This window comes from Petaurus breviceps, unplaced genomic scaffold, assembly GCF_028583685.1.
Source record: "Petaurus breviceps papuanus isolate PSGF00001 unplaced genomic scaffold, PetGlider_PUasm1.0 41, whole genome shotgun sequence".
Lineage (NCBI taxonomy): Eukaryota > Metazoa > Chordata > Mammalia > Diprotodontia > Petauridae > Petaurus > Petaurus breviceps.
This window is the reverse complement of record NW_027186320.1, coordinates 6,868,518-6,884,009: the sequence shown is the minus strand read 5'-3', so window position 1 is coordinate 6,884,009 and position 15,492 is coordinate 6,868,518. Positions and strand designations below refer to the sequence as shown.

Sequence of the window (15,492 nt, the reverse complement as noted above, 5' to 3'; positions counted from 1 at the left end):
ACTCAAAGTTGTCTTTGCCTGGGAATTTGTTTCACTCCATCTTTTTGTGGCTTCTGCTGCTCTAGAATTTGTTTAGAGTCATTTTTAAAAGGTATTTGGAGGGCTTTGGGAGGTAGTTTTGGTGAGTTCCTCCCTTTATTTTGCCATCTTGGCTGGAGACAAAACTTTAAAAGTAATATAATATATAGGAGAGGATGCTTCTAGGAAGTCAGAGATATGTTAGTTAATGTCATGGGTCATTTGATTAATATGTATTTTCAAAAGTAATGCTAATGTTACAACCAAATGTTTATTAAATTGTTTATGTCATTTGATTCAGGAATACCACTGATGCGTCTGCATTTCAAACAGATCAAAGAAAGGGAAAAGGATATGTATGTACAAAAATATTGATAATAGCTTTTTTTTGCGGTGGCAAAGAATCAGAAATTGAGGAAATGCCTAACAATTGGGAAATTACTTAACAAGTTGTGCTATATGAGTGTGATGGAATACTACTGAATTATAAGAAGTGATAAACAAGAAAGTTACAGACAAAAAAATGTGGCAAGAGGTATGAACTGATACAAAGTGAAATGAGCAGAATATTTTAAACAGTGACAGCCATATTGTAAGGATGATTAGTTGTGAAAGACTTAGCTACTCTGATAAAGACAATGATGAAGATAATTCCAAAGGACCCCTGATGGAAAATACTATTCACTTATAGAGAGAACTAATGAACATTGAATGCAGAGACTAAAGCATATTTTTTTCTTACTTTCTTTCATTTTCTTGGCATTGCGCATCTGTTTTCTTTTGCTACATGGCTAATATGGAAATGTCTCTTGCATTACTTTGCATAAAAAATCAATCAAATAGTGTTTGTCTTCTCAAGGGGTTGGAGATGGATAAGAGAAGGAATGGAATGTTAATATTTAATTTTTGGAAAATAATTATTAAAATGTTTTATATGTAATTTGGAAATATTTAATGAAATAAATTTTAAAAAACTTTAAAAATTAATGGCAGTGTTGATGCATCAGTTTAATTACTCTTTTAAAAACAAGAGGTAGAAAGGTAGGAGATATACACAGAATGCAAAGTAATAGCCTGGTAGGGGGTCTTGGACCAGGTAGGTAGAGTGAATTTATGTCAATCAAAATAGCACATCTATAAGACAAGAGTTGTGGCAGCAGCAGCAGGAGAAACAGAGTGACTTTGTAGAAAGATGGTTGGGGATGAAGTAGCAGGTACTTAACACTTAGTAACTGATAAAGCCTCTGATTTGGGGAACAGAAGGTATGAACTCCTGTCTCCTGTTACTGATATAACAGGAAGGGGTTGGCTGAAAGAGCAAGTTAATGCTGTGTATATAAGAAAAGCCCCAGAGAGGAACAGTTAGAATTTCCTTGAGACCGAGATCTGGTGGCAGAGCAGCTACAGAAGAATGGAGAATTGAGTCCTGAGAACTTGTGGTAGTGGTGGAGCTTCTTCTGAAAGGATCCCAGGAGCCCAGAGCCAGGAGGCCAGAGCCAGGAGCCTGGAATCTGGAGCCAGGAGCCCAAGTGACTAAAGCATGACTGGGATGCTGAGACTTTGTTTGCAGCTTGGTTGAATCTTGAATTCCCTGGAGCAGAAATGGTGAAGGATCTGACATGGACCAGACATTGTGAACTTCATTGTGGAGCAGGACCTGCCCAAAGAGCTGGTCAAAGAAATGGGAGCTGTCTGACTTTGAACCCAGGTGACAGTCTGGTGAATCCATGTAGAATCTGGGACCATGGAAGGGGATCCAGGGAGTCTGAGAACAGGCCTCAAATTCAAGATGAAAAGATCTCTCCTTGGGTACTGAGTAATTATGGAATTATAGTTTACTAGTGACCTAAAGGGTGGAGGGTTTTGTGTATGATACATATTGAGACTTTGCTGAATAGTGACTGATTGTACTTTGAGTACTTTGAGATAGTGTTACTGATAAGTGACTGCTTGAGTTAATCAAGACTGCCCCAAGACTGGAAGACTTTGACTGTGTACTTTGAAACTACTGATAAGTGAATAATTGAGTTAACTTAAGAGTGACTATTTTATTTTGAGACTATGTTATGAATATTATATTGTGATTTTTTGTTATAAGTTGTAACATTGTGAATGCTGTACCTTGATTTTATGTGGATATTTTTCTTTTGTTATGGAATAAATAGAGTGATCACTATACTGTGTAATAAGAATCTTAAAAGCTGTTCACAGTAGCATTCTTCTGGAAAGCTGCTTGTGCATGGTATTACAGACAGATAAAATTATTATGTAAAATATGAGTGTATTAGAAATGGGAAAGATTAAAAGTTATATGATCCATAAAAAGATGAAGAACAATGAGAACTTGAGTTAAGACGATGGCAATAAAATTGAAAAGTGAGGGAGAAGTGTGATTTTGTAAAGTTGGAATCAAAAGAACTTGACAACTGTTAAGATGCTGGAGCAAAGGAAATTTAAAAATTTGTATTATTTCAATGAACATGAATTATTCCTGTCCAAAACTCTAGAAATCTAAAATCTATTCATATTACTGATAAAGAAGAAAAAGATGCAACAAAGGTACATGACTTCCTAAATCACAGGGCTAATTATTAGAAGAAAGGGGACTACTTCTCCTTCTTCAATCTGGCATGTTTGAGTTTTTGGATACCTTTGCTTTTAGGGGAAAATAGAGATTTCCACATTTTCATGTGAAAGGAAATAATAATAATATAATTTCCTTTTACATTATCATTGGTATATGATAGCAAATATTGTGATTCAATCTATGAAATAAGTTTGATTTAAGTAGATATAAAACAAAATGACTTTTTGTTAAAGAAATATTTTCATAAGTATTTGTCAGTGTCTTGTAGATTAGGATACCTGACCAATATGCTATCCTATTTTTATTGAATTTTTACTTTTACATGACCTTCTTTTTCAAATATAACCTTCCCACCTCCATTACCTATCCAGCTAACACTTGCAATGGAGAGAAAGAGACAGAGGGCTCATTTAAAAAAATAATAATAATAAAGTTATCTACCACATCTGATAACATATGTCCTATTTCACAGTGGGAGGCATGGAACAGAGGAAGTTGGATTTCAAGTCAGGGGGCCTTAGTATAAATCTTGCCTCAGACATTTACTAGCTTTGTGACCCTGTGCAGAATATCCAACCTTTCTCTGTTTCAGTTTCCTAATGCCCTTAAAATGAGGGAGTTGGACTCAAGGGCTTCCAATTATGATCCTTTTATCTAGCGCTGATCTCTTCAAAAAGGAGAAAAGATTGCATTTGATTAACTTTTCTCCTTCCTTGAGCTCACTTACTATAACCAAACGTCATTCAGTTTTGCTTAATTTTTCTTTCAATTTACATTGCTGTGCCCAGTACATACATTGTTTCTTGCTTCTGCTTATTTCATTCTGAATGATTTAATATACATTTTCCTAGATTTTTAATTATTAATATCAATTCCATAAATTAAAAGTAAAATAAAAGGATGTAATATTGGGAGAAGGAGCTATGGAATAGATGTATATATCTAAATTTTAGATGTATATCTATATCCTTGAACATTTGCACATATTACACACACACACACACACATATATATGTGTATATATATATATATGTATATATATATATATGTATATATATATATATATATATATATATTTGAATAAACAGTATGAATTAACAATGAACCTGACCCAGAATTGAAAAGAAGGAACTAAAAGGGATGAATTAGGTGGTAAATTTGTCCAGAGCTTTTAGTGACCTAAAGTTTCTCTCCAATACACAATCCTGTATTTATTTTTTAGCATATTCTTTCAATGATTCTCTGTGGTAGTGAATCAAGGATTATCAGATTTTCCAAGAAAGAGAAATGATGAGTCACTTGGAGGACCACAGACATATGTGGTAGACATAAATAAGCTATAGCACATTGCCCCTGATGAATTATGTGCATAAGCAGCACAAAAAATTTTATCAAAAAGTCCCTTCCCCCTCACTGGTAAAGGAAGTTGTCTAATCATAAAACAGAAGTAGAGGATAATGGATAAATAGTACAAATGCTGCATCAGCATTCATGCAAAGTCAAGTGATCTAAAGGAAGATTTTTAACAAGAATAAGATTTGTGTAAGAATAAGGGAAAAAATGCTTCACAGGATGGTGTGAATGGGTGGTGATATGCACTTAGAGAAAGCTTCAATAACTCCACCATTGGAATTACAGGTACATTTAATTACTGAAAATGTATATAAGGAGAAATATATAAATAAGAAATAGAATTCAATAGGGAAAATGTTTTGTAGTATTTTAGTATTGATAAAATAAATTGTTCTTTATCTTTCTTTCTTCTGAGTTTTCCCCTCTAGATATAGCTATGTGTTCAGTTCTAAATCTTTAAACATACACAGATACATGAAAATTAAGTTTCTTAAAAAGATTTTGAATTTTTAATTATGCTCAAACAGCCCAGACTTTACATTTGTTCCCTTTGGCGTTGTTCCAAATATAAATTTTGCGATGGGATTATAAAATAAAATTTTAATCAAACATAGGAGGTTTAGGCACTATGATTGATATGATACAAAACTAGAATTTGCACTGTATTTAAAACCATGAATTAAATTAAATGACTCATTTCTTCCTTGGATGGATTCATTACGAAAGATGATGATAAAGAGAAATGGTATCTGAAGTTGACATGTGATTCAGGAATGTTCAATTAAATTCAAAAAACATTTATTAAATATCTACTATGTGCCAGATACTGTATTAGACAGTGGGGATGCAAATAAAATGCATAAAAGGTGAGGGGAAGAAACCAGGGAGCATATGGTGCAGGGCCTATGGATCTGTGCAGTGGAAAACAAACAAATCTATAGATGGAAAGTGGAGTGAGCTGGAAATTCCAAATACTTCCCTCTATAAGCAATATGTGCCTATTCTTTTGGTCTCTTGGTGTTTAATTTTATCCTGATTTCAGATAAAGGAGTTCAGGGAAGAATATGACCTTGGATACTATGAAATAAAAGGAATATGAACAACCATTAGATCTAGAAGCAGAGTCCATGTCAGAATTCATGAATTAGACTCTCAGTAGTGGACTTCAAGAACTAGTTTAGTCTAGTTCACTAGTTTAGAAATCTCTCCTACCCTACAGGAAAACATAAGGGGAAAAGGATAACAGAATGGTGGGGGGGCGGGGAGGAAGTGATCAAGCAAGGGTATATTTGGGGAAACGGTAATCAGAAGCAAAACTCCTTTCAGGAAGGAAAGGGTACAAGGGAAGAGAGAATAGAATAAATGGGGATAGGGAATATAGGATGGAGGGAAATATAGTTAGCAATAGTAACTATGACATTTGAACCCAAGTCTTCTAGACCACTCCAGGTCCAGCACTCTTAAACTACCTACCTTCCTCTAAAGTAAATATCCTCCTATAAAAATGAATTGATATGAATTGGCTAAGTAGTGTCTGGGATATTGATCACTGACAGAGGATTGTTTAGGAAGGGGTAAACCCAGAGCACTTGCTATACTCCTACTCTATACACTTTTCTCTGTATTGACTAGACCAGTCCTTTTCCAACTCCTTAGCTTGATCTCCATACCAAGTATGTTTCAATTCTTGATGTCTTTGTTCTACACATCATCTCTTTACTGTTCTCATTAGCTCCAAAAAGGTTCAGTTATAATCTGCATTCAAATAATTCATAAATTTCTATATCCATCCATAGTCTCTATTTTGAACCAGTCTCATCAAAAACTACTTTTTTGAAATCTTGACTCAAGTGCAAAAACCCCAAAACAACTTTATCTTCATCCCCATATTTCTCTTCTTCCAAACTTCTTTATTACTAATGATAGCATTATCATTTTCTTGGTCTCCCAGGTTGGCAAACCTCATATTCCTTAAACTTCTTATTCTTTCTCACCCCACATACCCAATTATTTGCAAAAATAAAATGTTGTTCCTACTTTTACAACATTTTTTATAGATGCTCACCTCTGTACATTCAAATAGCTTTCATTCTAGTTCAAGTCCCCATCAAACCAACCTGAAACATAGGCTTCTAAATGCTGTATCTCACCCTGAAAGTTATATAAAACAAACTAATTCCTTACTTGATCCATTCTGGGAATAGATAAAGTTGAACAATCCAACTGAAAATTATGCTAATTATCTATATACCTTAGAATTAAATATTCCTTTGTAAATGAATCTAAATTCTAATGAAACCAAATAATTGCATAATAATAGGTCCCTTGGAACTTTAAATTTTATGAATAATTCATATTTTCTAAATTATACAAACTTTACTATTTTAATTTGTTAAATTTATATTTCAAATCACCTAAGCTAACTTATGCAAATTCAGATTATGCAAGTTTAATATGGATTTCTAACTCATAGTGTGTGAACTCTTAAAAGATATTTTGATAGTTGTATTTCAATGTAATGGGTCCTTTTGTAATCTTATGTGTTTTATTTTATGCTTCTAAAATGTTATTCTGAAATCCAAGCTATCAATAGCCCATGAAAAAAAAATCTACCAGAAAAAAGTGACACTGTGATGTTACTTTGCACCTATCACATGTACAAAGATGAAACAAGAGATAAATAGAATGAAATAGGGACATGTTTGCTTTTTGTGGAGATATGAATTGGTCCAATCATTCTGACAAATATTCTAAAACAGTGCCCTCAAATTTACTGAACTTTGCATGTCCTTTGATGAAAGTTTTACACTGAGAGGGGCAGAGCCAAGATGCCAGAGTAAGAGTTTGAACCCTCTCCCAAATCTCTCCAAATACTTGTAAAAAATGACTCTAAAATTCTAGGGTTACAGAACTAACAAAATGATAGAGTGAAACACATCTCCAGCCTAAGACAGCCTAGAAGGCCAACAAGAAGTGTCTATTGCAAAGGGTAGGGAATAGTGCTCAGTCTGACATGTGCAGTGCTGGCACAGGCATGGCCTGAGCTGGTTTCACAGGATTGAATCACTGGCAGTTGTAGCATTTCCTAGGTTTCTCAAAACACAAATGCCAAAGACTGTATATAAGGTCACAGTATACAAGATCTCTGACACAGCTGGAAAGTCAAATATTTTTCTGGGAATATAAGCAAATGGTATAAAAATAGTCAGACTATAGAATCTCACTTTGGTGACAAAGAATTGAAATAAGCAGAAGAAGACAACAAAGTCAAGGCTTCTGCAGCAAAAGTCTCCAAAAAAATTATGAATTGGTCACAGGCCATGGAAGAGCTCAAAAAAGGATTGAAAAATCAAAGTCAGAGGAGAAGAGGAATTAGAGTGATGCTAGAAAATTGAGAAAATAGAGTGATATAAGAAAATCATTAAAAATGACTCTACAGCTTGCTAAAGGACACCCCAAAATACTGAAGAAAATCACACCTCAAAAAATAGACTAACCCAAATGGCAAAAAAGGTCTAAAAAACCAATGAGGAGAAGAATGCCTTAAAAAGCAAAATTAGCTAGATGGAAAAGGAAGTTCAAAAGCTCATTAAAAAAATAATTCCTTCAAAATTAGAATACAGCAAATGGGAGCTAATGACTTTAAGAGAAAACAACATATTATAAAACAGAAACAAAAGAATGAAAAAAAGGCATTGTTAAATATCTCATTGGAAAAACCACCGACCTGGAAAATAGATGCAGGAGAGATAATTAAAAACTTATTGGACTACCTAAAAACCATGATCAAAAAAAGGGCCTAGACATCATCTTTCAGGAAATTATCAAAGAAAATCGCCCTGATATTCTAGAACCAGAGGATTAAATAGAAATTGAAATAATTCCCTAATCACTTCTTGAAAGAAATCCACAAAGGAAAACTCTTAGGGATATTATAGCCAAGTTCCAGAGTTCTTGGTGCAGGAGAAAATATTTCAAGCAGCCAGCAAGAAATGATGTGAGTATTGTAGAAATACAATCTGGATAACACAAAACCTAGCAGCTTCTACATTAAGGAATTGAAGGGCTTGGAGTATGATATTCTGGAGGTCAGAGGAGCTAGGATTAAAACCAAGAACCACCTACCCAAGAAGAATGAATATAATGCTTCAGGAAAGAATGTATATGCAATGAAATAAAGTACTTTCAATCATTATTGCCAAAAAAAAAACTGGAGCTGAACAGAAAATTTGACTTTCAAATGCAAGAATCAAGAGAAGCATGAAAAGGTAAACAGGAAAGAAAAATCATAAGAGCCTTGTTAAAGTTGAACTGTTTACATTCCTATACAAAAAGATGATATTTGTAACTCAAGACATTGTTTTCAGTGTTAGGGTAGTTGGGGGAGATAGATAGATAGATGTATGGATGACACAGGGTGAGGTGAAAATGAAAGGATGATATCTACAAATAAAATTGAGAGGAGAGAGGTATATATTGGGAGAAGAAAAGAAGAGATAGAATGGGGTAAATTATCTCACATAAAAGAGACAAGAAAAAGGTTTTACAATGGAGGGAAAGAGGTGGGAAGTGAAAGGGAATGAGTAAACCTTATTCTCTTCAGATTTGGCTTGCAGAAGGAGTAAAATATACACTCAATTGGGTATCTTACCCTACAGGAAAGTAAGGGGAAAGGGATAAGGGGAGGAGAGGATGATAGAAGGGAGAACAGATTGGTGGAGGGAGTAGTCAGAAGCAAACATTTTTGAAAAAGGGCCAGGGTCAAAGAAGAAAATATAGCAAATGTGGTGTTGGATAGGATGGAGGGAAATATAGTTAGTCTTTCACAACCTATTATGTGTTTTGCATACCTATACATGTATAACCTATATTGAATTGCTTGCCTTCTCAAGGGGTGGGGAGGGAAGAAGGGAGAGAATTTGTAACTCAAAATTTTAAAAACAAATGTTAAAAAATGTTTTACATGCAACTGGGAAATAAGATATACAGGCAATGGGGTATAGAAATCTATCTTGCCCCACAAGAAAATAAGGGGGAAGGGAATAGAGGGGAGCATGATAGAAGGGAGGACAGACTGGGGGAAGGGGTAATCAGAATGCATGCAGTCATGTGTTGGGGCGGAGGGGAGAGATGGGGAGAAAACTTGGAACTAAAAATCTTGTAGAAATGATTGCTAAAAACAAAAAAATAATTTAAAAAATTATTACACTTCTAGCTCTATACATGAAAATAATGAAAAAAAAGGAAAAACTTAATATTAAAAAATAAGGGGCAGCTAGGTGGCATAGTGAAAATAAGGCACTGGCCTTGGAGTCAGGAGGACCTGAGTTAAAATACAGCTTCTGACACCTAGTACTTCCTAGCTGTGTCACCTTGGTCAAGTCACTTAACCCCAATTGCCCTGACTTCCCTCCTCCAAAAAAAAAAGATAAAAAAAGAGTGACTTTTAATTATAGACAAAATTGAAAACCTACCATGGAATTGCTAAAAATTCTGAAATATGAGAATAATGGAATATTTTTGTGCCATAAGAAATGATAAACTGGACATTTTCAAAGGATATTGATCTAGCACAGAATAAAAGAAGCAGATTGAGAAGCAAAATGTATACAATGTCAGCAACATAATGGAGAAAAATATCTTTGAAGTAATTGAAACTTTATTAATTTGCTTTTAAACAAGTCTAAGATAAATTAAGCTGCCTATCATAGAGATGGACTCAAAATTAAAAACAAGATACATATTTTAGAATATGGCCCATGTGGGTATTTGTTTTACTAGACAATGCATTCTAGGTATGAGATTTTAATTTTTATTTCTCAATTGTTGTCCAATTGTGGGAATGGGGAGGAGATGTAAAATAAATAGTAATAAATAGTATAAATAGTAAAATAATAAATGTAAAATAAATAATAATAAAAATTAATTAATTAATTGATATATAAGTAAAAATAAAATAAATTATTCTGTGGATGGGGCTCATAGAATTCAGAGCACTAATCAAGTGAGTCCATGAAACAAAACATGTTAAGAACTTTTCCTCTAAACATTAATATGACTATTTGGGCTTGGTCTATCTACACATGAAATTAATTCTACCAGACCTACCTTCATCAGGCCACACAAAAAGAAAATTTCTCATTAAAATAGATAAATTCATTACTTCTGATATCACCCTGCCCCCTTACATTTACAAATCAAATGTTAGTCTTAGTCAATTTTTATTTCCTTTTGCCACCATATAATTTTTTTTTCTTTCTCTCCCTTTTTACTACCATTTCCACCAAAGTGTGTGCACACCATCTGCCTGTTAACCAAAGAGGTATGGATTTGAAATGCAGTGACACCAAGACTGAAATATCACAATTTAATAGTATAAAAATTTTGTATTGAAGATAACAAATATTAAAAAAAAAGCAACTTCAGCGAGATCCTGAAGAAGCTCCTGTATTTATATGACAATGTTGGCATCATAGAAATGAACTAGATGAAAACATCACCCAGTTGCTAGAGTAGAGCCTTTATTTTTGCCCATCATTAGTTATGCAACCAAATCAGGAACTCAGCATTTCACTATTGCTTAATTAGGATTCCACAATATCTTGGGTTTGTGTAAAAGTCACAATAATATTTGGTACCAATAGAAAGAGTCACTTTGGTGTAATAGTAATGGAATTTAAAGATCTCCTTGTATTTGCTTGTTTTTGGATTGATTGTGTTAAAACCCAGAGCTTGTGAATCCCACTTGTGGGATGGACTTGTTGACGTGAAAAGAGAGGGCTGAACTGGGAGGAGCTGTTGACATAAATATAGAGAGACACAAGCAAAGAGAGAGGCAGAACAATTTTTTGGAAGCAGCATCTTGGAGGCAAAGAGAGACTCAGAGCATTTCTGAGGGCCAGTTTGAATTGCCCAGGACTTTTGAGAGCAGCCACCCAGAGTTGCCAAGGACTGAGGAGACATGGCTGTTATGCTGGTACTTTGTCTGTCTGTTTTGATGTTGTTTTGCCAGATTTGTCCACTGGTGAAGGACAGTCCTGTTGTTGCAGAGGTCTTAGAACCTTACTGTTGGTTCAGAGCTCCTGAGACTGTTCTGCAGACAGAGAGTGAATTCTGTCCACTGGTGAATGACAGTACTGTTGTTGCAGAGGTCCTGAAACCTTGCTGTTGGTTCAGAAACCCTGAAGAAGGATTTTCTTGTTGTACATTTACAGAAATTCTGGAAGGGGGTTTTGCTAATGTTTTCAGGGTCCTAGGACTGTTCTGCAGACAGAGAATGAATTAATGAAGACACTGGCAATGCATCTTGTGGCCTTGCTAAGCTTTGTCTCACCAGGAACAAAGATTGCTGAGAACTTGCCTCAGGTCAAGATGAAGAAAAAACCTCTCTTTGGGTATTAAATGCTGTGCTTAAGCTTGTAACTCTGGGGTAGATTCAATTGTGATCCAAGGGTGGGGAACTTTTGACTTTTTTGTGCTCTGTGATTGAACAAATGAATGTACTTTACTTATGATTGGAAACTAATCTCCCTTTGAGAAGAAGGGCTTTGTGATGGACTAAATGAATGTACAGCCTAGGGGTGGAGTAGTATTTAGAAGAGGGACTTTGTGATTGATTAAATGAATGTAATGTCCAGGGGTGGGGTAGTACTTGATTGAATTACACTTGTTATATACTGTATTTTGAATGCTTCTATATTTTGATTTTCTCTGTTCTTAATTTTTCACTGAATAAAATGGAGAGCACCTATGCTGGTATTTTGTTGCCTTTGCTTAGCATTACATTTGGGAATCTGTCTTTTGGTGAAAAGTCTTCCACAAATTCTATTTCATTCACTACCTTTGTGGCTAGAACAATACACTATGATTATTTACATGACAAATACATGTTGTTTGCAGCTTATCCAAATAAAAAGATTTCATGCAACAGATAAAGAACTACCTTTTTTTTGCAGAATTCATATCCTTCCACCTATATAGAAAAAAAGTCATAAACATCAATGTTTAATCATCATACATTTCAAAAATTAATTACTATCTAGATAACCTCCCTATGTACAATACACTTCCAGTTTTGGATGTGGGATATTTTTGTCATCCTATGTACACTATGCAGTTCTTACATAATGAACACAATAATGGTCAGAAAAAATACCTCTGGCTATGTCTATATATAAAATAAATAAAAAAGAAGAGAGGGGAAAAGTTTTATTTAATTTTATTTATTCAGTTTTAAAAAGATTTATTCAGTTTTGATATTTTTTCTCAAAATGTCAGAAAATTGTTACTGTGAGAGTAATAATTTTCAAATAGATGTTTGTCTATAATTGAGTATTACAGAGTCAATTAGAAATAACAGTCTCACAGAGACTGGAGAAGACTTGTATAAGTGCAATAAGAAGCAACTATTGAATAACAAAGAAATCAAATCAGCTCAGTTATGTCTCTACTTGAAAAATTATAGGGGCAATAGCTCATAGAATGTCAATCTGAGCTGATGACAAAAAATGTTAAAAAGAATTAAGATAATCTTTTTGGATTTTGTCATTGACTGAGAATATGGAGCGTGCTCAAGTTGACAGTTATTGCATTTACTGAAATTACAGGTTTAGCAAATAGCTTCAAATGTCCTAATATGCATACACACATTTATGCCGATATATGTATATATGTGTGTATACATGTCTTAATTAAAGATGCAATTGTGGGTGCTTATATCCGAGAATCACAAGAGTTAGTCAAAAATAGGTTTTGTTACTTTTTCTAATGTAGATTATCAGATTTTATTTCAGTATTTTGTGTTTTCCGGCTTAGCTATCCCTTAATTAGTCTTTGTGCATTTGCTATTTGATGGATTATTCATAATTATCATGAAATAATGGCAGAGGTCCATAGAATGAAAAAAAGACTTTCCTTCTCTTTCTCTAACCTGTTATACCCAAAGAGAAAAACAGAAATCAAAAGACCATGTAATTTAAATTTGAAAAGGACATTCAGGGGCGTCCAGAGAGCTGAGATGGTCGAGCCGGTCCTGCTGTTGCTGCAGCCGCCGCTGCTGCTGCCCCTTTAGCCTTGGCCACCTTGGAGTCTCCAGCATATTGAATAGCTATGGAGGACTACACAAAAATTAATATAACTGGGGAAGGTACCTATGGTGTTATATATAAGGGTTGACATAAAACTACAGGTCAGGTGGTAGCCATGAAGAAAATCAGATTAGAGTGTGAGGAGGTGGGCGGTCCAAGTACTGCAATTCAAGAAATTTCTCTGTTGAAAGAACTTTGTCATCCTAACATTGTCAGCCTTCAAAATGTACTCATGCAGGATGCTAGACTCTACCTCATTTTGTAATTTCTCTCTATGGACCTCAAGAAATACTTGGATTCTATCCCTCCTGGCCAGTACATGGATTCTTCACTTGTTAAAAGTTATTTGTACCAAATCTTACAAGGCATTGTCTTTTGTCACTAGAGAAGAGTTCTTCATAGAGATTTGAAACCTCAAAATCTGTTAATAGATGATAAAGGTGTAATTAAGCTAGCTGACTTTGGACTTGCATGGGCCTTTGGAATTCCTATAAGGATCTTTACACACAAGGTGGTAACACTGTGGTACCGGCCTCCAGAGGTGTTGCTGGGGTATGGCAGATATTCCCCTCCTGTAGACATTTGGAGTATAGGCACAATATTTGCTGAATTAGCAACCAAGAAGCCCCTTTTCCACTGGGATTCTGAAATTGACCAGCTTTTCTCAATCTTCAGGGCTTTGGGGACTCCTAATAATGAAGTGTGGCTGGAAGTTGAGTCACTGAAGGATTATGAGAATATATTCCCCAAGTGGAAACCAGGAAATTTGACATCACATGTCAAGAACGTTGATGAAAACAGCATCGATCTGCTCTCTAAAATGTTGGTCTATGATGCTGCCAAAAGAATTTCTGGCAAAATGGCCTTGAACCATCCATAATTTAGTGACCTGGACAGTCAGATTAAGAAGCTCTAGTTGTCCAGCCCAGTGATTCCTGGGTTTTATATCAAGAATGGATAGACCTTTTGTGATGTTAAGCTGTGTCAACATTTGTCTTTATAGGTGTTTCCTATCTCTGTTGTAAAATTGAAGCTGTCCTCTTTTTCCAAAGTGTTGCATAAAACTATAAATATCATTGTAATGAATAATGCTCCATGCAGATCTCATCAGTACAGCTGTCTTGTTTTCTATAAATAAAACTGTAAATAAAAAAGAAAAGGATATACAAAATTATTTAGTCCTTTTATTTTATAGATGAGAAAACTGAATATCAAGGAGAAAAAATGACTTGTCTAACAGTATACATCTATTAATTAATATACATAATTTCAATCATAAATTGTTTGAAGAGCTGTCATGTCAAATAGCTATTTGGCCACATAAGACAGAGCTGTAAGCAACTGGTGAAACACATAATAAGTCAGATTTAGTGTTGACATAAAGATAAATTTACTTGCAATTTCATATATTCAAAGAAAGGTTATTCTACTCTAGGATGTAGTTGGTTCCCTTCATAGAGTTATTTAAGCACAGGCTGTATTATCATTTGCCAGTCGTATTGTAAAGAGTGCTCATAGGCATGAGATGGATTTGAACTCTCTTCCAAGTATTAGATTCTTTAAACCCTTGACCTTATACTACAATATATTTACTTAAGATTTTGACCCTGTTATTTATTGCTTTGTGTGAATTTATAGAATTTGCATCACTTCAATGAATCTCAGGTTTCTCATCTGTAACAGGATTATCATGTAGGATCAAATAAGGGAATAAATTTAAAGATAATTGTAATAACATACTACATACATTTTAGCTCTTTTACATATGATCATTTCCTTTATCATAAGCATGAAGCGAAAAAATAAAAATGATATAAATTCATTTCATTCTCACTTCAGTGAACTTACATTTATGCTTCTTGGATACATTCTGTATTATATTAGTTACCTGGTAGAATTGATTTTACCTGAGAAGGGACTGTTGTAGAATATAAATTTTATGGTCCGGAGTTGAAAAGTGGTACCAAGAGAAAGTTCTAAATAAATGGTATAGACTTTCACTAAGAAAATCATAATTTGTATTGATAAACATAGTGGTAATATTATTTCTGTACCATTTGTAGTTTGGTTTTGATTAAGCATCAATTGTATTTTTTAAATATTGAAGAATATATTAAAAAAATTGAACCAAGTTTTAGTAACAATAACCATAAAAGTATGTAGCTTGATTGGAACATTACATAAAATGTTAATAACATATTAATTAGATACTCATTTATAAATTTCTAATATCTTCCATTCCATGCTTGGGTTTTAAATAGAAATAAGTTGCAGTGAGGTGTTTTTTTAAGTTTTTATTAACTCAGGGAGATATCACAAATGAGGTGGGATTTCAGGAGACATTTAAAATAATGTGACATTTGATTACAGGGAGGAAGAGCTAGGAAAATATGGAATTGTAAAACAAGAAGTTAAGGAAGTTACTCTGGAAAACTCTTGGGAATTGGA

General features: G+C 34.2%; 1 pseudogene; it reads left to right on the top strand.

The window, feature by feature from the left end:
* Positions 1-12,999: 12,999 nt before the first annotated feature.
* On the top strand, positions 13,000-13,982 carry LOC138171057 (cyclin-dependent kinase 1 pseudogene; annotated as a pseudogene).
* The last annotated feature ends 1,510 nt before the right edge of the window (positions 13,983-15,492 follow it).